Source organism: Salvelinus fontinalis, chromosome 10, assembly GCF_029448725.1.
Source record: "Salvelinus fontinalis isolate EN_2023a chromosome 10, ASM2944872v1, whole genome shotgun sequence".
In the NCBI taxonomy this organism is placed as follows: domain Eukaryota; kingdom Metazoa; phylum Chordata; class Actinopteri; order Salmoniformes; family Salmonidae; genus Salvelinus; species Salvelinus fontinalis.
Window position 1 is genome coordinate 13,796,128 of NC_074674.1, and position 22,647 is coordinate 13,818,774.

At 44.3% G+C, this 22,647-nt stretch overlaps 1 non-coding gene across 1 annotated transcript; it reads left to right on the forward strand.

Annotated features, from left to right (window-relative positions):
- The first annotated feature begins 20,824 nt into the window (after positions 1-20,824).
- trnaa-agc (transfer RNA alanine (anticodon AGC)) lies at positions 20,825-20,904 on the forward strand. Its single transcript has one exon. It is a non-coding gene; the product is annotated as a tRNA-Ala (tRNA).
- The last annotated feature ends 1,743 nt before the right edge of the window (positions 20,905-22,647 follow it).

A 22,647-nucleotide genomic window follows, 5' to 3' on the forward strand; every position in this document is an offset into this window, starting at 1 on the left:
TACAGTGGCAAGTGGCAGAGAAACGCTGCTGACAGTGGGATTTCTTTTTAATCCCTCGACTCCTGCTGTGTCAAGACATCCCTCCCCAAACAAACCCCCCCCCCCGAATCTCAGAATGAATGAGTGTAAAATTGGTAAATAGTCACTGATATTTCAGTCAGATGTCTAGCCAGCTAGGTAGCTCAAGGGATCTGGCTGTTAGCCAGGTAGCTAGCTATAACTAGCTGGCTAGAAGTATGAAGCTAGAAGCTAACGTTGGACGGAGCCTGACCTCAGCAGAGGCAGTTGACTGAAATTAAGCTAGCTATAAACAAAAGATGGACTACTATAAGTTCTCATGACAAAATACTTTTTCTTTACACAGAGTAGAGATCCGACAGTGGTCAGGCTGTAATGATGGAGACAAATGAGATACACAGAGACCGGAAGCGTTGAAGCAAGCAAGTTGAAGCAAGCAGGGAGAGAGGTTAGTAGTACAGTGGTTCCCAAACTGGGCATCGGGACCCCCCAGAATTTTAATAGGGTCCCCTGAGAGAATCTTTAATCTTATCAAACAAATGAATAACTTGTATTCTATACCCATTTGAAGAGAAACAACATTATAAGTTATTCATGCGTTTGATAATATCTTTAAGGATAGCCCCCTTTTTTTCCCAAATTTCACCTAAAATGACATACCCAAATCTAACTGCCTGTAGCTCAGGACCTGAAGCAAGGATATGCATATTCTTGGTACCATTTGAAAGGTAACACTGAATTTGTCGAAATGTGAATAGAATGTAGGAGAATATAACACATTAGATCTGGTAGAAGAAAATACAAATAAAAAATAATTGTTTTCCCTTTTTTTTCTACCACCATCTTTTAAATGCAACAGAAAGGTCCCACATCTAGCCATCACTCAGGTTGTAATTCGGATGGTGTCCACAAGATGGCAGAAGTGTATGTGCAAAGCTTCACATTTACATTTACATTTAAGTCATTTAAGTCATTTAGCAGACGCTCTTTTCCAGAGCGACTTACAGTAGAGTGCATACATTTTATTACATTTTTACATACTGAGACAAGGATATCCCCTACCGGCCAAACCCTCCCTAACCCGGACGACGCTATGCCAATTGTGCGTCGCCCCACGGACCTCCCGGTTGCGGCCGGCTGCGACAGAGCCTGGGCGCGAACCCAGAGACTCTGGTGGCGCAGCTAGCACTGCGATGCAGTGCCCTAGACCACTGCGCCACCCGGGAGACCCCTTCAGACGGATAACTTGAAGTATGAGCAAACTACATGGCATTTAGTGTGAAGTCACCCAGGTACATTTGGGCAAATCGTGACGGAGACATTTACATTCACATTACATTTTTCTGCAAGAATATCGTCAAATCTGTATACTTGAACTTTGATTGAGCTTTTCCAGTATTAGTAGCCATATTATAAGTTCAACTTTTGCAAAACACCCAGTTTTCATAACTCTCCATATTCTTATAGTTTTTGTCCAAAAAGAAAAGGCTTTCTGTGGCACAAGGTTAGCAGCTTCATTTCCCGATACTCCCGTAAAGCCCAGCTCATTGGCTATCTAGCTAGCTTTGTTTGATCCCGATTGGTGCTTAATTGACAAAGTTACAGTCAATCAAGTGAAGACGGCCCGCGTCATTGGCGTGCCATGAAGGCGTCGCTCTCTGACCAAATTTGGTGTCCTATAGGATATACTACACCCCTTATAATATAGTGAAGTCTTGTTACGTTCTAGGATCTCTGAGGAATACATACGAACGGGATTTGACTGCTTGAAACAACATTTAGGGTTACATTTTCACAGATTCCTTTCTTTGCAAATTGAATGAGTGGAAATATAAAATCGATCGTGCATGCTATATGGACCTTTTTAGGATATGAAAAGGGATTTTATCTAACAAAACAACCCTTCATGTTATCTATGGGACCATTTGGATAATAAATCAGAGCAAGATTTCAGAATGTAAGTACACATTTCACCTTCAGAGGTGAATTTATCAAACCTATTGCGGTGAAAAAAGTGTTTTGTTTTTAGGATCTCTCCTCAAACAATAGCATGGCATTTTTGCAGTAATAGCTACTGTAAATTGGATAGTGAAGTTACATTAACAAGAATGTAAGCTTTCAGCCGATATAAGACACATATGTACCGACATTTGTTGTTTCTCTAAAATCTGCAATCTTGACACAAGGCGCTGGGTAATTTACAACTGTCCTGTTGACAGGACGCCTATCCCTAAGAAGATTTAGTAACATATGTTCACCCTTTGTGTTAGCTAGCCAACCCTCTGCCTTCACGGCACTGTTTCGCTTGTACATTTTCTCTGAAAGCTAACTCACTTAGTTTCCTTCAGCCAGCACTGAACTAGCCATGGCACACCTTCACCACAAGGTAGCTGCTAGTTAGCTAACACCCCACTAGACTCGTGGCTATAGCTTTATATTGTGCTTAATATTGATAGCTGTTAGCCACAGGTCTCCTAACTAGCTAGCTTGGTGAGTCGTTTACACAAGCTTCTCTTTTGCTAGCCACCAGCCGCAGGGCTTCTAACTAGCTAGCTTACGCCATCTGTATGCTGTTCTTACAACAGGCGTTTCTCGGTCCCCTTAGTAAGCCATGTACCTCGCAATGTCCACTGCTATCCCATCCTAGGACAAAACTAGCCCAGCACTCGAACCCCCACGTTCTTTCCCACTCTCTATTAATTGCTTGGGTAGGGAACATGTCCAGGAGGAGCTCGAGGACCCCGGGTTCTGTGAACACTGCGTACTAGAACAGGTCTGAAGAGGCCAAAATTTGCCAAAATCTCGCTAGCCCCCCTTGCGGAGGATCAGCTCACCGCGAACGAGCCAAGTTGGGGCGAGGTCATGTATAGCCTCGACTCCCTTCCCTCACTGTCGTCAGGCGAATTTGGGGATGACGATGGATCGAGAGGACTTACGACCCCATTCTCCCATCCTCTCAGGTCCGCAGAGTTCTGGCTCCTTCATGTCTGCAAGTGGGCCACTGCCAGACTTGATGTCGAGTGGCTGTCTTCTGTAGGGGATCAGGGCCAGTCAAGGGACCTGTATGACAGGAAAAGACTCCAGTCACACACAACCTTGTTTAAGGAACTGCTCCCCAGATTTTTTATAAGGGTACCCCAAGCCTGGACATGCACAATATGATGGAATCCGGGTTTGGCAACCCTCCCATGGTGGAGCTGTCACTGGCTCACCACCTCAGCCCCTCGCGCCATGTCACTAACAACACCAGCGCTTAACTCCATTGAAAGGCAGAACGCTTTACTGCTTCCATTTTTCTGAAAACGGTACAAAGCCTCACTCAGCAATTAGAGCCCTCAACCTGACCTCTTTATTGTTGGCTTATCAGGCTGACTTACTGGTTACTGGAGGAGGTGGGGAAGCAACTGGACTCGGAGGCCCCAGACGCTTGGTAGGAGATCTGTATGATTACAGACCTGAGCCCCCGTTCCTCCGGTAGTGCCATCCAAGGCTGTGGTAAATAACACAGAATGGGCATCAACACTGTCACATGACCCGAGTGGCTGGATGAGTGAGGTCAAATGACCTGATCTTGATCTCATTGCAGGAAGTCTTCCTCCAATTTCCCATCCACCCTGTCAGAGGAGAGATTCTGACACAGCGTTTTCCACTACCTGAACATCCTGTCGTTGTACACTTTCTCTGGGAGACGCCGCAGGGCCTCTTTCACGTCGCTATCACGTCGCTATCCTGTTTTGGCTGGAGACATTGCTAAATCAAGAATATTGGTTTAGAGAACAAGGAGTAGCTAGCAAATGTTGGCTAACTAGTTTAGCTACTTTCCAGAGTTAGCTAGTTGGATTGCTAGACAATATGCTTTGGTAGTGTCTTAAGACAGCCTTACCGGAAGAGTAGCTGATTTGGTTCTGTGTGCCTAGAATAAGTTTGGAGTATTGGTTTGGAGGATTGGTTTGAAGGGCACTCTGGCTGAGCTTATCCAGCTTAACAGACAAAGAGAAAGTGGACCTTCTGGATGCCCCTGTGACACCCAAGAAGTTGTTTGCTCTCATTGTCACTGCCATGCGGCAGAAGTGTGACATGCGCAAAAATGAAGTTGAAGCCTTTAACTTCTGCCTGCCCCACAGACCCGGGCCCCATGGCAGCCCGTTGGTTCCTGCATCTAGCCACAGCTTCACAGTTGGGAGGGAGCAACAAGCTCCATTTTAACGGTGAGCTCAGTCCTCTAAGACTCAGGCTCCTGAACCAGGCCAAACCTGTAGGGAAGCAGTCTTACACTATAGCCGCAGCAAGGATCCCTTCTATCCCTCCTAAGAGTGGTAAGAAGCGTTGGCTAACCTAAGGCACAGCCCTGGAGGCTGAGGAGGATAGTGTGCAAGGCCTATGGCTCTCTCTTCGGATTCAACAGTTGCTACTGCTTCCCCTCTCCAACATTTTGCAGCAGTGGAAAGGCAGGGCTGAGTTAAGACAAACCCTATTATCTGTGCAGCATCTCACTGCATGACCATGCTTCCATGAGAAAATGAAGGAGACCAGGGGTGAAAGTATAATTCATTTGTACCCGGTACGCAACCTCCTATATGTGCACGTGCTTGCACCAAACACTTTTATGGAAGTAATCAAATAATTACATATAGAATCCCTATTAATTCAATTAGATCTCTGTGGGTCTAGTCGTAAAGTTTGTCATTTAACTTTTGAAATGTATTTCATTTTATTGTGGCATAAACACAACCAGTCGTGATGTTTTCATCTGATTGTCAAACAATCAAAGGGCTCCTTTACTAGGCTATCTGTATACGTTCATTCACTCACAACATATTCCCAGCCTCCAAACAGTGGTGAATGGAAAGAGACATCTGTTTAAAGAAAACACCAATAAAATGTAAGGACATTTGATGATTGTCATTAGGCAAGAATTTATGCGTCCACTGCTATCTGCGCTCGTTTCGGTGTCGGCCACTCATTTCTGCCATGGCAAAATATCCGTGTTTTTCTTGAACCGCATCTTGTTTTCAAGTGATAAGTCATTTTTAATGATAAAAAGTGGTCTAATTGTCAAGAAAACTGTAGGCTTTGTTTTAATTATTGTGATAGGCTCATGTTTTACAGGTACACTATTTATTTAGCTGGGTCGTACCGGACCACGTTACTTTCACCCCTGGAGGAGACGCACCCTTTATTCCCCCCCGAATGCCTCCCTCACTCGAATCTCCTGCCAACGCCTTCTCGGGTTTTCAGCCAGGGGCAAAAGTCAGCATGTCAGCATGTCAGCCCTCCCTCGGGTCTCACCAACACACTTTTTTTTGTTTCCTGTTTTGCATTAATACGTGTCACATATCAGTTTGCAAGCAATGCAAAAAAAAAAGTATATTCGAGTTAATAAAGCCGCATACAAACATGGTCTCTTTTTAGCTTTCTTGAGTTCGGCAGCTCGAAAAATGCAGGTATTGCAGTGCTTTCTGTGGTGGTGCGGCAGCCTGCGCAAAATACAGATTGTAAGGGTTGGTAATGTTCTCTAATTGCGCCACGATTGGCTCAGTGTTCTGTCACTCATGTGGACACTACGTCACTGCCAAATATACAGGGAGACCTTGACAATTCAAGCCCCTTGGGTGCCGACAGATTTACATTCGAATTACCCATCCAAGAAGGCTCAAGGTCATTGGCCACAGATAGAATGACGTCAAAACACGTTATATCTACCATAGCTTTGATTGGACTTATCATGTCAACATCATACTCAGCTAGCAAGCAGACAAAATCTCAGCTAGCAAGCAGTCATCTTCATGAATGAAGTCAACAATCTACTGGCAAATCCTTTTCAATCCTTGTCATATGAAGAGCACTTAAATATAAAACGTATCGGTGCTCATCGGCCATCAACATAATACAAGTTAGAAATCGCAAATTCAACAATAAGTGTTTTGTAAGGAATCAGTGGCTACTGCACGCGTTGCAAAGCAAATCACTAGCCTTCTAGTCAGTGGAGAGGGTGTGGTTTAAGGGTCTATTTTCCAAGCTTAAAAGGATAAACATTCACATGCAACACCATGGACCAGAAAAGGTTGAATACCATGCTGTCAATCCAGTTGAATGGTAATCCAACACGGAATTCCAAGTCGGGAATTCAGGCCTCTTTCTAGAGCTCCGACCTGAAAAATCCCTGACGTCATGACTTTATTTTTCAGAGTTCCCAGTTGTCTTGAAAGCACCATAAATCCAGAGAATACCAGACTTTGATGACAGAATTCACCCACAAGAACGACCGCCGCGCCACTTTCCTGTTCAGGTGAGCACAGCACACCAAAGTGAGTCCAAAAATCTATTGTATGCTGCTGCATAAATGATGTAATATGCCAGGGAGATATGTATACTGTAGCTAAGAAAGTAATACTAAGTGTATGTTGTGAACTAAGCTATTAGTAGCCCATGTGCCTCACCCTAATAATTTGGTCCCTTTCCTCCCTCATTAATTTGCCTACTGTTCTGACTTGGTGGTGCACATATAGCCTGTTTTAGAGAAATGTCATCATCAAAAGTTTTAAGAGCTTTTATTGTCTGCTTATACAGTGCATTCGAAAAGTATTCAGACCCCTTGACTTTTTCCACCTTTTGTTTCTTTACAACCTTATTCTAAAATGGATGACATTTCCCCTCATCAAGCATCACACAATACCCCATAATGACAAAGCAAAAAAACTGGTTTAAAAATTGTTGCAAATGTATCACAAAAATGACTCTAGGCTTCAAGCTCTGTTGGGGAATGATGAACCTCTGAAAGCTTGCATGAAATGGCATGATGACCGTGGCCTCATTTTTGAGGATGTGTCACGAATCCCGCTTCCTGAGTCTGTTTTTGCCTGTGTTCTGTCCTGGAGTGTTTTTTCCGGTGTCCTGGAACGCACCCTGTCTGGTTGCTGGGCGACGTAGTTGGTTGGGAGATCTCTGATTTACCGCACCTGTTTCCAATCCGCTATCTGCACACCTGGTCCTGATCATCATCCCTCCACTTCATAAGCACTGACCTGACATCCATTCCCTGCCGGATCGTTAGCCATGAACAGTATGTTTTGCCAGTGTATCAGCCTCCAGTTTGATAGAGTTTGTTTTGTTGTTTTGTACGTTTTGCTTGCCTTGAACTCACCTCTGTTTTTTCTGTCTACAGTCATTCACCCGGAACACTCATCTCATCCCTACCTGGTCGTCGGTGACTTCAGTTACTTCATTGGAACTGCCTATTCAATCCCATCAACTCACCTCCGCTGCCCGCTTCGTCACTTGGATTTTTCTATCTTTCTATCACTACATACACTCCTTGTCCTGGTCTGCTTCTGGGTTCAACTTTAGAAAACCCTGACAGAACGATCCGGCCAGGAATGAACCCAGCGGACCTGGAATCCGTTCGCCATGCCATTACCCATCAGGGGCATATATTGGGACAACACAGCACGGCGCTACAGGAGATAACGATTTCAGTCCGGAACTTCTCTGCTAGCTTGACGAGTATCCAGGATCAGCTCAGTTTGCCGACGGATCCTCCACCACCTGTTTCACCCCTCTCACCTGCCGCTTCTGGAGCGGTTTCCTTCCGTGAGCCCAATGTACCGACGCCTGATAAGTACGAAGGGGATTTGGGAAGATGCCGTTAATTTCTTATGCAGTGTGGTTTAGTGTTTGATCTGCAGCCCCACTCTTATGCCACAGACAAGGCTAGGATAGCTTTTGTTATTGAACTGCTACGTGGTAGAGCTTTGGAATGGGCTTCAGCTGTTTGGGAACAACAGGACACCTGCATGGCGTCATACCAGGAGTTCACGGCAGAGATGAGAAAGCTTTTTGACCATCCAGTCCGAGGTAAGGACGCAGCTAAGCGTTTGTTCTCTCTTCGCCAAGGAGCTCGTTACGTGGCAGATTTTGTGATTGAGTTCAGGACATTGGCTGTGGAGAGTGGGTGGAATGAGGAGGCACTACAAGCGACTTTTTACCATGGGTTGTCGGAGCAACTCAAGACTGAGTTGATCTCCTATCCGGAGCCTTGTGACCTGGAGAGTTTGGTCGCGTTAGCGATTAGGGTGGATAACAGAGTTTGAGAGAGGAGGGAGAAGCAGTGGGTCCCGTCAAATCAATCAGCTACTCGGTTACCATTCGGGTCAGGAGTCCTGCCGCCAGATCCTGAACCTATGCAAGTGGGGCGGCACAGGTTAACTAAGGATGAGCGCCAACGTAGACATGAGACCAACAGCCGCCTCTACTGTGGTAGCTCGGAACACTACATCTCCGTTTGTCCTCAGCGCCCGTTAAACTGCTCGGCTCGTTAAGTTTGGGAGGTTTGTTAGCGAGCCAGTTTCAACCTCTCAAGAGCCCTGTCAGACCTCATTTTCCTGCTACCCTCATAAATAAGGATCAGAGTTTAGCGATTAACGCTTTCATCGATTCAGGTGCCGATGACAGCTTCATTGATGCCGACTTAGTGGAACAGCTGGTGCTTTCCAAGGAGCAATTACCGGAAGCCATTGAAGCAACCACTCTGAACGGCAGTAGTCTGGCACGGATCACTATGAGGACTGAACCGGTTAAGATGTTGTTGTCAGGGATTCATTCAGAGGTTATTTCTTTTTTCATTTTGCCTTCCCCCCCCATGTTCCTCTGGTTCTTGGATACCCCTGGCTAAGAGAGCACAATCCCTCGTTCGATTGGGTGACTGGAAAGGTAACTAGTTGGAGCATTGAGTGCCATGCTAACTGCCTCAGGACTGCCTGTTCTCCGGCTGTCCCCAGTCGGGTCAGTGAGTCTGCTCCTCCTGATTTGTCCCTGGTTCCTGAAACATATCACGAGTTGGGTGAGGTGTTCAGTAAGCAGAAGGCTCAGTCACTTCCTCCCCACCGACCTTATGATTGTACGATTAATCTGTTCCCTGGAGCTGCCTTTCCCAAGGTACGGTTATACAGTATCTCTCGACCTGAGCGGGAAGCCCTGGAGACCTACATAAAGGAGTCTCTTGCTGCAGGTCTCATTCGTCCCTTGTCATCACCCCTGGGAGCTGGAATTTTTTTTTGTGAGTAAGAAGGATGGCTCTCTTCGACCGTGTATTGATTATCGGGGGTTGAATGATATTACGGTCAAGAACAAGTACCCCCTGCCCTTGATGAGCTCCGCTTTCGACTTTACAGGGTGCTACTGTGTTTACGAAGCTTGATCTACGCAATGCGTATCATCTGGTTCGGATCAAAGAGGGGGACGAGTGGTTGACTTGTTTCAATACACCTATGGGACATTTCGAGTACCAGGGGATGCCGTTTGGACTTTCCAACGCTCCAGCAGTGTTCCAAAGTTTGGTGAATGATGTGCTGAGGGATATGATCGGTCTGTTTGTGTTCGTTTACCTGGATGACATCCTTATTTTCTCCAAGGAGCTTTCCAGCCACATCCAGCATGTTAAGCAGGTCCTGCAGCGGTTATTGGAGAACCGCCTGTTCGTGAAGGCTGAAAAGTGTGATTTTCACGCCCACACTACGTCCTTCCTCGGGTACATCATCTCCAGGGGAGAGATCAAGATGGACCAAGAGAAGGTTCGGGATTGGGCCCAGCCCGGTACGAGATTGCAGCTCCAGAGATTCCTGGGGTTTGCGAACTTCTATCGGAGGTTTATCCGTGATTACAGCCGGGTGGCCGCCCCTTTAACTGCTGTGACGTCTTGCACCAGAACTTTCTGTTGGACTCCTGAGGCAGACCGAGCATGTCTGAACTTGAAGAGCCGATTCACCAACGCCCCGATTCTCTCTCAACCTGACACTTCCCGTCAGTTTGTTGTTGAGGTGGACGCGTCTGATGTGGGGGTGGGCGCCATCCTGTCCCAGCGCAGCTCCACTGACGGTAAACTCCATCCTTGCGCCTTCTACTCTTGTCGTCTTTCACCAGCTGAGAGAAAATACGATGTGGGTAACCGGGAGCTTCTCGCTGTGAAGCTTGCCTTGGAGTGGCGTCACTGGTTGGAGGGAGCGGAGCAACCGTTTGTGGTCTGGACTGACCACAAGAATCTGGCTTACGTGCAATCGGCTAAACGTCTCAACTCCCGTCAGGCCAGGTGGGCTTTGTTTTTTGGACGTTTCAATTTTTCCCTGACGTTCCGACCTGGGTCGAAGAACGGCAAGGCGGACGCCTTGTCCAGGATGTTCTCCAAGACGGAGGAGAGTGGGGCCAAGACTGAGACGATTCTTCCCCAGAACATTGTCGTGGGAGCCGTTACATGGAGGATTGAGGAGGATGTGATGGCGGCCCTTCGGACGCAGCCCGGCCCCGGTAACGGTCCACCCGGTCGGTTGTTCGTGCCTGAGTCGGTCCGTTCTGATGTCCTTCAGTGGTCCCACGCCAGCAAGATAGCTTGTCACCCTGGCGTTGCCCGGACTATGGCGCTACTGTGCAGACGTTTTTGGTGGCCTGCCATGGGAGAAGATACCCGGAGGTTTGTTGCCGCTTGTCCTGTTTGTGCGCAGAATAAGAGTACCAATCGTCCCAGCTCTGGGCTTCTTCACCCCCTACCTATTCCCCGGCGACCTTGGTCGCATCTGGCTCTGGACTTTGTCACGGGGTTGCCCTCTTCTGGTGGGAACACGGTCATTCTGACCATTGTGGACAGATTCAGCAAGTTCGCTCACTTTGTCCCCATTTTCAAGCTTCCATCTGCCACTGAGACGTCCGAGATCCTTGTTAGGGAGGTTTTCAGGGTCCACGGATTGCCCAGTGACATTGTTTCTGACCGTGGTCCTCAGTTTACCTCTGCTGTTTGGAGATCCTTCTGTTTGGCCATTGGAGCTACAGTCAGTCTCACATCGGGTTTTCACCCACAATCTAATGGTGAGGCGGACAGAGCCAACCAGAAGATGGAGTCCACGCTGCGCTGTCTTTTCTCCTCTGATCCCACCTCTTGGTCCTCTCAGTTACCCTGGGTCGAGTACGCCCATAATACTCTCCCTTCATCTGCCACTGGGATGTCTCCCTTCCAGTGCCTGTATGGTTACCAACCTCCCTTGTTTCCTTCTCAGGAGAGGGATCTCTCGGTTCCCTCTGTCCAGGCCCACATTCGTCGTTGCCACCGGATCTGGCATCGGGCCAGGAAGGCCCTCAGAGTTTCTGACCGGTATCAGATCCAGGCGAATCGTCGCCGTATTCCTGCCCCCGCTTATACCGTTGGAGATAAGGTTTGGTTGGCTACACAGGATCTTCCTCTACGGACTGAGTCGAGGAAACTGTCACAGAAGTTCATTGGTACGTTTGTGGTGGAGAGAATCATTAATCCTGTTGTGGTTCGACTCAAGTTGCCTGCAACACTTAGAGTACATCTCACCTTTCATGTTTCCTGCCTCAAGCCGGTTGTCCTCAGTCCTCTGTTGCCCCCTCCTCCTCGTCCTCCTCGGATGATTGGAGGTGGTCCTGTCTACACGGTGCGCCGCATCATGGACTCCAGACGGCGGGATAGAGGGTTCCAGTATCTCGTGGATTGGGAAGGATATGGTCCAGAGGAGAGGAGTTGGATTCCTCGGCGTCAGATCCTTGAGCCTGACCTGCTTCGTGACTTCTACTGCCTCCACCCTGGCGCTCCGGGTAGTACGCCCGGTGGCGTTCGTCGGAGGGGGGGTACTGTCACGAATCCTGCTTCCTGAGTCTGTTTTTGCCTGTGTTCTGTCCTGGAGTGTTTTTTCCGGTGTCCTGGAACGCACCCTGTCTGGTTGCTGGGCGACGTAGTTGGTTGGGAGATCTCTGATTTACCGCACCTGTTTCCAATCCGCTATCTGCACACCTGGTCCTGATCATCACCCCTTCACTTCATAAGCACTGACCTGACATCCATTCCCTGCCTGATCGTTAGCCATGAACAGTATGTTGTGCCAGTGTATCAGCCTCCAGTTTGATAGAGTTTGTTTTGTACGTTTTGCTTGCCTTGAACTCACCTCTGTTTTTTTCTGTCTACAGTCATTCACCCGGAACACTCATCTCATCCCTACCTGGTCGTCGGTGACTTCAGTTACTTCATTGGAACTGCCTATTCAATCCCATCAATCTCACCTCCGCTGCCTGCTCCGTCACTTGGATTTTTCCATCACTACATTCAAACTTGTAAATAAATACTCACCTTCGTCTTACTCTCCTTGTCCTGGTCTGCTTCTGGGTTCAACTTTAGAAAACCCTGACAGGATGAGAAATGGGGAAAGCTCTTTTTAGATGCTCAGCGTCTTTCATTTAACAAAGGCACAAGTTGATGCAATTCAATATTTTACATAGGGTCTACTTTACACCAGAGAGACTGTACAAGATCATTTCTAAATATTCCAAATTTTGCCCAAGGTGTAAAATGGGAGTGGGCACACTTAAGCATTTGTTTTTGTCTTGCCCTGAACTAAGCAATTATTGGAAAGACATTATTCAGAGTTTTTCACAGGTCACTAATATGACGGTACCACTAGATCCTTCTTGGAGATGTTTCTGTTCTACCAGTTAATATTTGTAGCAAAACCAGATTAATTAAATTGGAAGTCATTGTAGACAATAAATGCACAGCTACTATATGGAAGAGTGGCACTCCACCAAGCAAGCAGATGTGGCTAAAAGAACTTCCTATATTCCACCTGAAGGAATAACATACAATTTACGTAATAAACCCTTTGAATTTACTGATGTCTGGGGGGACTTTCAGCAGTTTCTAGAGACGTCACCTTAGCTGCCTCATTACTACTTTCTCCATTAATGTATTATTATTTGTTTTTGTGTTGAATCATTTATTTTCTTGCATGGAATGTGAAGGTCATTCTGTTTATTTTTTGTTGTAATTCAGAGAAGCTAATACCGGTAGAGGGAAGGGGGGGGTGTTCCTGTGTTGGGGAGGGAAGGGTTTTGCACGATGTGCCCCCATGTAGCACGGTATAGGTGTAGGGAGAAGGAATAACGGGGCATTATCTGTGTCATATTTTGATGATTGTTAAATTGTAAAAAAAAAAAAAAAGGGAATAAATATTGTACATTTTATAAAAATTACAAATAAAAAAACAAATACCTTTTTAACATGAGTATTCAGACCATTTGCTATAAGACTCGAAATTGAGCTCAGGTGCATGCTGTTCCATTGATCATCCTTGAGATGTTTCTACAACATGCTGTGGGGATGTATTTCAGCAGCAGGAATGAGGGAGAGATGAACGGAGCAAAGTACAGAGAGTTCCTGCTCCAGAGCGCTCGGGGACCACAGACAGGGCCGAAGGTTCACCTTCCAACAGGACAACGAACCTAAGCACACAACTAAGACAATGCAGGAGTGACTTCGGGACAAGTCTCTGAATGTCCTGGAGTGGCCTAGCCAGAGCCTGGATTTGAACCCGATCGAACATCTCTGGAGAGACCTGAAAATAGCTATGCAGTGAAGCTCCCCTTCAAACCTTACGTAGCTTGAGAGGATCTGGAGAGAAGAATGTGAGAAACTCCCAAAATATAGGTGTGCCAAGCTTGTAGCGTCATACACAAGAAGACTTGAGGCTGTAATCTCAGCCAAAGGTGTGTTAACAAAGTACTGAGTCAATGGTATGAATACTTATGTAAATGTGATTTCAGTTTTGAAAAATAAACCTGTTTTTGCTTTGTCATTATGGGCTAGTCTGTGTAGGTTGATGAGGGGGAAAAAACAATTTAATCAAATTTAGAGTAAGGCTGTAACGTAACAAAATGTGGAAGGAGTCAATACTGAATACTTTTCAGAATTAACTGTGTCATTTGACAAAGTGGATTGTCACATTTGACATTGGTGGTTATTACAGTTGTTACGTTCCCCAGTTTCTGTGTTCTGTTTTGTATTTTAGTGTGTGTGTTTCAAGAGATGGCTTCCTGAAGTACTCCCCAACCAGCTGATTGGTCGACCCCAGGCTAATTGATGATTGGAGCTGACCCCGCCCCCTCGTCAAGAAGCAGCTGACTCTAATCACCATTGCCACCTGAAGATAAAAGCCAGTGTTCTGCTCAGGAAGAGGAGGAGTAGAGATTTAGAGAGAGGAGGAGTAGAGATTTAGAGAGAGGAGGAGTAGAGATTTAGAGAGAGGAGGAGTAGAGATTTAGAGAGAGGAGGAGTAGAGATTTAGAGAGAGGAGAAGTAGAGATTTGGAGATCAGAGATTTTGGAGAAAAGATTAGAGAGAGAGAGATTGAATATTTTGGAGAATTAGATTGTGATATAGTGTTGGTTGTGTATCAGAAAGTGTTGTTATGTACCGTGTTAGTTGTTGTTGGTAGAAGCTTTGCTATGTCCTGTGTTTGTGAGAGTTTGTGAAATTGTTAATAATTATTCTGTTTCATTTGTTCCCAGGGGGGAAGGGGAAGGCACTTTGGGAGTGCTTAAGCAAGAGGCCCGCGGGCATACATATACCCGTAGTATATCTACTGTCTAGGCACACTAGGTAAGACCTGGGCGGACCACCCCCTGTATTTTGGTTAGGGCACCAGGGGGTGCTAAGTTAGGTAAGTAAGTGGGTAGGCAGGTTAGATAGGAGAGGGGGAGCTTTGATATTTACTTTCTTTGCTTTGGTTCCGTCTAGCCCCTTTTCCCCATATTACCGTGTAAGGAAATAAATCCTAGTAAACGGTAAATTCTGCTTTTGTGTCATCCTTACTCGCACCTACAGTCCATACCTCTTGCACTTCAGAGAGTTGAGTTGTAGCAGGGAGTTGCGTTCCCTCTTCTCAGAGGAGTGCATAACTATCCACCCCCCCAAAGTCAATACTTTGTAGAGTCACCTTTTGCAGAAATTACAGCTGAAAGTCTTTTAGGGTATGTCTCTATAAGCTTGGCACATCTAGCTACTGGGATTTTTGCCCATTCTTCAAGACAAAACTGCTCCGGCTCCTTCAAGTTGGATGGGTTCCGCTGGTGTACAGCAATCTTTAAGTCATACCACAGATACTCAATTGGATTGAGGTCTGGGCTTTGACTAGGCCATTCCAAAACATTTAAATGTTTCCCCTTAAACCACTCAAGTGTTGCTTTATCAGTATACTTAGGGTCATTGTTCTGCTGGAAGGTGAACCTCCATCCCAGTCTCAAATCTCCAGAAGACTGAAACAGGTTTCCCACAAGAATTTCCCTGTATTTAGTGCCATCCATCATTCCTTCAATTCTGACCAGTTTCCCAGTCCCTGACGATGAAAAACATTTACACAGCATGATGGTGTTGGTAGGATGGTGTTCTCGGGGTGATGGGAGGTGTTGGGTTTGCGCCAGACATAGCATTTTCCTTGATGGCCAAAAAGCTAAATTTTTGTCTCGTCTGACCAGAGTACCTTCTTCCATATGCTTGGCGAGTCTCCCACATGCCTTTTGGTGAACACCAAACGTGTTTGCTTATTGTTTTCTTTAAGCAATGGATTTTTTTCTGGACACTCTTCCGTAAAGCCCAGCTCTGTGAAGTGTGTGGCTTAAAGTGGTCCTATGTACAGATACTTCAATCTCCACTGTGGAGCTTTGCAGCTCCTTCAGGGTTAGCTTTGGTCTCCTAGTTGACTCTCTGATTAATGCCCTCCTTGCCTGGTCTGTAAGTTTTGGTGAGCGGCCCTCTCTTGGCAGGTTTGTTGTGGTGCCATATTCTTTCCATTTTTACTGGGTGACTTTTACTTCAGTCATTTTCTATTAAGGTATCATTACATCTGGACACTTTTTGTTTACCTGGAATTTTTCCTTATTGTTGTAACGGCCATTGTTGCATGAAGACATGGACCAAAGCGCAGCGTGGTAAGTGTTCATGATTTATTCATAAAACTGAACACTGAATAACAAAAACAACAAAGAGAACGAACGAAACCGAAACAGTTCTGTCTGGTGCAGACACAAAACGGAAAACACCTACCCACAAAACACAGGTGGGAAAAGGCTACCTGAGTATGGTTCTCAATCAGAGACAACGATAGACAGCTGCCTCTGATTGAGAACCACACCCAGCCAAACACACACAGAAATAGAAAACATAGAACACAAAACATAGAATGCCCACCCCAACTCACGCCCTGACCAAACCAAAATAGAGACATAAAAAAGGATCTCTAAAGGTCAGGGCGTGACAATTGTAGGCTACTACCACTTTTAGTCTTAATCTTTACTACACTACTCACTGTTTAGCACATGACCTCACATGTGAATCCTTAAAGAGATGGGTGGGGCTGGTTTAAGACTGTGTGAACAATGCTGAATGGATGTAGACAAAGTAGAGCCCTCCAAATCAAATCAAATTTATTTATATAGCCCTTCTTACATCAGCTGATATCTCAAAGTGCTATACAGAAACCCAACCTCAAACAGCAAGCAATGCAGGTGTAGAAGCACGGTGGCTAGGAAAAACTCCCTAGAAAGGCCAAAACCTAGGAAGAAACCTAGAGAGGAACCAGGCTATGATGGGTGGCCAGACCTCTTCTGGCTGTGCCGGGTGGAGATTATAACAGAACATGGCCAAGATGTTCAAATGTTCATAATGTTCCCTCCTAGGGACGGCATGGAAGAGCACCAGTAAGCCAGCCCCTGTAATAGGGTTAGAGGCAGAGAATCCCAGTGGAGAGAGGGGAACCGGCCAGGCAGAGACAGCAAGGGCGGTTCGTTGCTCCAGAGCCTTTCCGTTCACCTTCACACTCCTGGGCCATACTACACTCAATCATATGACCCACTGAAGGGATGAGTCTTCAGTAAAGACTTAAAGGTTGAGACCGAGTCTGCGTCTCTTACATGGGTAGACAGACCATTCCATAAAAATGGAGCTCTATAGGAGAAAGCCCTACCTCCAGCTGTTTGCTTAGAAATACTAGAGACAAATAGGAGCGTGCGTCTTACTGCGTCTTGTGACTGTAGTGTACGTGTAGGTATGTACGGCAGGACCAAATCGGAAAGATAGGTAGGAGCAAGCCCATGTAATGCTTTGTACGTTAGCAGTAAAACCTTGAAATCAGCCCTTGCCTTAACAGGAAGCCAGTGTAGGGAGGTTAGCACTGGAGTAATATGATCAAGTTTTTTGGTTCTAGTCAGGATTCTAGCAGCCGTATTTAGCACTAACTGAAGTTTATTTAGTCCTTTATCCGGGCAGCCGGAAAGTAGAGCATTGCAGTAGTCTAACCTAGACGTAACAAAAACATGGATACATTTTTCTGCATCATTCTTGGACAGAAAGTTTCAGATTTTTGCAATGTTACGTAGATGAAAAGAAGCTGTCCTTGAAACAGTCTTGATATGTTCGACAAAAGAGAGATCAGGGTCCAGAGTAACGACGAGGTCCTTCACAGTTTTATTTGAGACGACTGTACAACCATCAAGATTAATTGTCAGATTCAACAGAAGATCTCTTTGTTTCTTGGGACCTAGAACAAGCATCTATGTTTTGTCCGAGTTTAAAAGTAGAAAGTTTGCAGCCATACACTTCCTTATGTCTGAAACACAGGCTTCCAGCGAGGGCAATTTTGGGGCTTCACCATGTTTCATTGAAATGTACAGCTGTGTGTCATCCGCATAGCAGTGAAAGTTAACATTATGTTTTCGAATGACATCCCCAAGAGATAAAATATATAGTGAAAACAATAGTGGTCCTAAAACGGAACCTTGAGGAACACCAGCATTTACAGTTGATTTGTCAGAGGACAAACCCTTCACAGAGACAAACTGATATCTTTCCGACAGATAAGATCTAAACCAGGCCAGAACTTGTCCGTGTAGACCAATTTGGGTTTCCAATCTCTCCAAAAGAATGTGGTGATCGATGGTATCAAAAGCAGCCCTATGGTCTAGGAGCACGAGGACAGATGCAGAGCCTCGGTCTGACGCATTTACCACCTTCACAAGTGCAGTCTCAGTGCAATGATGGGGTCTAAAACCAGACTGAAGCATTTCGTATACATTGTTTGTCTTCAGGAAGGCAGTGAGTTGCTGCGCAACAGCTTTTTCAACATTTTTTGAGAGGAATGGAAGATTCGATATAGGCAATGTTTTTTTATATTTTCTGGGTCAAGGTTTGGCTTTTTCAAGAGAGGCTTTATTACTGCCACTTTTAGTGAGTTTGGTACACATCCGGTGGATAGAGAGCCATTTATTATGTTCAACATAGGAGGGCCAAGCACAGGAAGCAGCTCTTTCAGTAGTTTAGTTGGAATAGGGTCCAGTATGCATCTTGAAGGTTTAGAGGCCATGATTATTTCCGTCATTGTGTCAAGAGATATAGTACTAAAACACTTGAGTGTCTCTCTTGATCCTAGGTCCTGGCAGAGTTGTGCAGACTCAGGACAACTGAGCTTTGGAGGAATACGCAGATTTAAGTAGGTACCAGTAGATACCGAAACAGTCAAAGGCCCCTTTTTCAAAAGTGAGTTTACAAGTGTATCAACTTTCACAGCAGAATATCTTTCCCATTGTTCCTAAAAAATGCAGTGTATGATATATAATTTTGTAGCTCTGAGTCTCTACTTTTTACCAATATAAAAAAACGAATTTCAAATTGTGCTACATAAGACCTGAATCCAGGTGGTGAGTCACATTTTGTACAACAGCTGATGAAGCTAACACTGCAAAAGTGTGATTTAAAAAAAAAATCAATGTTATTTCATGATAGTTGCTGGTGGAAATTACAAACTAGCATTAGAATGTACCAGAGGTCACCAAAACAGAGCTTGTTCAACAAAAATGTCTTCACCAGGAAGCATGGCTGGCTACTTTTCCTATTTGGCTGTCTACTCCATGTGTTGTGGAAGAAAACTGGGTAAAAGTATTAGCCTACTGGCCCTTCTCCCTATTAAAGTCATCATAACTCACAGAGCTGTTCCCACAAGTAGCACCACTAAGAGGATTAGGCTGAAACGAGAAGCACTCAAATATGCAATTACAAAGCAACAGTATTGTTTTGTCTGAGGTCATATTTTCTTTAAGTAACGTGCTGTATGCCAAGTATCTCTTTAGACTTCCGTCTATTCTCACAGGTGTAACGTTATGAGAATGTTGTGAAGATGAAAAGTCCTCTGTCATTTTTAAGCTGTTAGGTTACCTGTGAGAATAGAGCTTTTCTCTTGAGGTTTTCAACGACTGGGAATGTTGAGAAGTTACTGTCAACACCTACACAGGAAAGGAGCTCATGTTTGTCTTGTAAGAGGGCTTGAATTACTTTTCATCCATTACTTTAAAACCTCTGTGGGATCGGTGTCGCTATACTAGAATGATGTTGTAAGTAACAGCAAACCTTCCAGGACATAGACATGTCTTATATGGGCAGAAAGCTTAAATTATTGTTAATCTAACTGCACTGTTCAATTTAGAGTAGCTTTTACAGTGAAAAAAACATGCTATTTTTTGAGGAGAGTGCACAACAACAAAAATACTTTTATCACGGCAACTGGTTTGATACATTCGCCTCTGAAGGTAAATAATGTACTTACATTCAGTAATCTTTCTCTGTTTGTCATCCTGAGGGTCCCAGATATAAAATGTAGCATAGTTTTGTTTGATAAAATCCATTTTTATATTCAAAGGTAGGAACTGGGTTCTACAGTTTGACCCCACTGCTGTCTCTAGCTCCACACCCACACTGCCTGGCCATCTAGATGTGTGGAAGTTAGCGTATATGCTATTGATCCATCATGTATGACATTCCTGGGAGTGTGTAAACTTACATTTTGTATTACCATATCATTTTTGCATGTTCTTTATAGTTATGTACTTGAAAATGTATCAATTGACCAATTCGGCACATTGGGCAGACTTGATGCAAAATACTGTGCAGTATTGCAATGCTTCACTGGATTAATATGAAACTTTGGACACACACTAAACTGCAATATTATATTATGTCCTTTCTCTTGCATTTCAAAGATGCTAAAAAAATATATGTTTTTTATTTGTATTATCTTTTACCAGATCTAATGTGTTATATTCTCCTACTTTCATTTCACATTTCCACAAACTTCAAAGTGGTTCCTTTCAATTGGTATCAAGAATGTGCATATCCTTGCTTCAGGTCCTGAGCTACAGGCAGTTAGATTTGGGTAAGTCATTTTAGGCTAAATAAAAAAAAGATTGATGAATTCCAGCTAATATCTTATCAGTTTCAATAATTTATTTTAAAGGAAAGGTTGTGGTTTGGGATGGCCATCTGATGAAAGAGATAGTAAAAGTATAGCTGCTCCGACAAAGGAAGTTTTTCCACAGCAAACAAAAGGGAGGCCATGAATGAAAACACACACATTCACACGTGTGTGCGCACGAACACACACTGATTTAGGTGGGAAACCCTTCGCTGATAGCCTTGAGCTTTGCCCCATTAACTACTGGCAAGCTAAGTTTCTTGAATAGTAAAGTACATTAGCATCCTCAACTATATACAAGCAACTTTTTTATTAAGGCCTCGCCCCTTGACTTCTTAAAATTGGTTTAAAGAGATTGGTTAGTAAAACGTTTCTCGGGTTTTTACTGTGGATTAAGAGTTCCTGCAGGAGCTGGTTAGCTATTTGTATAAGTGATTTTTCTACATCACTTACAATGAATCGCCTCAGAGACAATCCACTCTATCCATAGAGATTTAACCACAGGAGGTATCACTGAGCGTTTGTTCAGCAATGAGCAGAACCCAAAAATGTTTTACATTAACAATGCTTTCAACTTGCTCTGAGTGTCTAATTATCACTGTAGTGTGCATTAGACGTCGTTGAGGTGTGCAGAGTTACTTCAAGACTAAAGAATTGCTTGCCTAACAATATCAAATACTTTACACCTGCTCAAATATTGACATAGTCTCAGTGCAAACTAGTGGGCCCCGTGTGGCCCACCCCGTGTGGCTCAGTTGGTAGAGCATGGCGCTAGCAACGCCAGGGTTGTGGGTTCGATTCCCACGGGGGGCCAGTACAAAAAAAGTATGAATGTATGTACTTGTAAGTCGCTTTGGATAAGAGCGTCTGCTAAATGACGTAAATGTAATGTAAATGTAGTGTTGTAGGTTTGAACCAATACCTCTTCATTCATGCTCGATAGGAATATGAGCCTGACAGAGTTCATCGTTTGTGTATGTATTACATGATGGTGCACATAATGTAGTTAATGGTGTAAATGTGTGAATACCAACAAATCGTCGATTTAAAAATATGTATCCATAAAAAAAACGTATGTGATTTGGGTTACTTTCAAAACTTGGTTCACAGATTCACTCTGGCATCGAGCAATGGTATGGCATTTATTTTTTTAAAGATTTGGATGATGTGATGTCAAAGCTGTGGCATTGCTTTCAGGGATGATATTCTGGTTTCTTCGAACAAGGAAAGACCAACCTATACATGCACACACAACATTGACTGACAATGGGTTCCCAAGAGTAAACATTTTCTGTGAGAAAGAAAAACCACTAACTGCCAGTCTGTGGGTGGCGAGGCGTCTTTCCTTGCATTAGCCTAATTCCTTATTAACTACTCTCATCAACAGTTGCATTGACAAACCATGACACAGGTTTTTCACTGTATTTCACCTTTATTTAACCAGGAAAGACCCTTGAGGTTAGAAATCTCTTTTTCGAGGAGGTCAGCAGGAAGTAGTCAGCGTGGACATACAACACAATGTAATACAATGCGTTAAAAACAATCACAATAGTCAACAAAATGTTCCTCTGTCAGAGCTTTAAACTCAGCAAGCGATACCCTCTCCTCCAGTTTTAAAGTATTTTACAGCTCGTTCCAAGACCACGGAGCATTATAGGAGAATTATGTTTTTCCCATTTCAGTCCTGGCCTTAGAAACCGTGAAAGATAGTAGCAGCTGAGGCCGGAGACTATAAGTTTGTGATGACCTTATTAGTGAGGAGCACAGATAAGTAGGCAATAGTCCAAGCACGGCTTTGTACACAAAGAGATAGTAGTGTTTCAACCTTCTTGTAGGTGATGGGTGAGTGGTCTTGCGTTCGTTATAAATCTAAGCGCCCCGTGATACAGTGTCCAGCATCTAAAGGGTGCTGGCTGAGGCTTTCATGTAAACAATATCACCATAATCTAGCACAGATAGAAATGTATTGAACAAGGTCTTCCCTGACTGACATAAAGAAACACAATTTATTCCTGAAATAAAAACTCAACTTCAATTTCAGCTTTTTGCATAACATTTTAACGTGCTCATCTATCCACATACCAATACACTTATAAGAGGGCACATTTTAAATGTGTTGAACATTTACAGTTAAACTGTTCAAGTGACTCCATTTGTCTGCTTTGAGATTGGAAAAAAAACATTAACTGTGTCCTGCTGGCATTCAGCACAAGTTTCAGGTTGGTAAAGTTGTTTCTGAATGTTGTCAAATGTTTGTAAGTTCTGAAAAGCATCGTCAGTGTTAGAGGCACAGGAATAAACTACTGTGTCATCAGCATACAAATGTTGATTTGTAGATTTTACATGACTACCAATATACAGTTGAAGTCGGAAGTTTACGTACACCTTAGCCAAATACATTTAAACTCAGCTTTTCACAATTCCTGACATTTAATCCTAGTAAACATTCCCTGTCTTAGGTCAGTTAGGATCACCACTTTATTTAAGACTGTGAAATGCCAGAATAATAGTAGAAAGAATGATTTATTTCAGCTTTTATTTCTTTCATCACATTCCC